The following is a 316-nucleotide window of genomic DNA, read 5'->3' as shown; positions in this document are numbered from 1 at the left end:
GGCTTCGGTGACGGGCTCGGGGTTCGAAGCGGCCGCCCAGCGCCAGCAGAAAGGCGGCCGGATGAGCCCCTTCGTGCCAGCCTGGCTCTTTGTCCTTATTTTGAAAGCCTTTCTGCGTTTTTTTATTGGAGAACAAAGAGTTAAAGTAAGAAAAAGCTCGCTGTTTCGCAGGCGAGGCGTTTCTCCGCCATCTGAGCCTCTCTGGTCTGCTGCCTTGCCGTTTTGCCCAAGCATTAATGCTTTTGTCTGACTCCATCCCTGCCGGATTTAACGCGGCGCACATCGCTGGTCTCACAGCGCTGCATTCATCATCCTG

The sequence above is a fragment of the Meleagris gallopavo genome, chromosome 15 (genome assembly GCF_000146605.3).
Source record: "Meleagris gallopavo isolate NT-WF06-2002-E0010 breed Aviagen turkey brand Nicholas breeding stock chromosome 15, Turkey_5.1, whole genome shotgun sequence".
NCBI classification, from domain to species: Eukaryota; Metazoa; Chordata; class Aves; order Galliformes; family Phasianidae; genus Meleagris; species Meleagris gallopavo.
Note: the sequence above shows the minus strand (reverse complement) of the source record.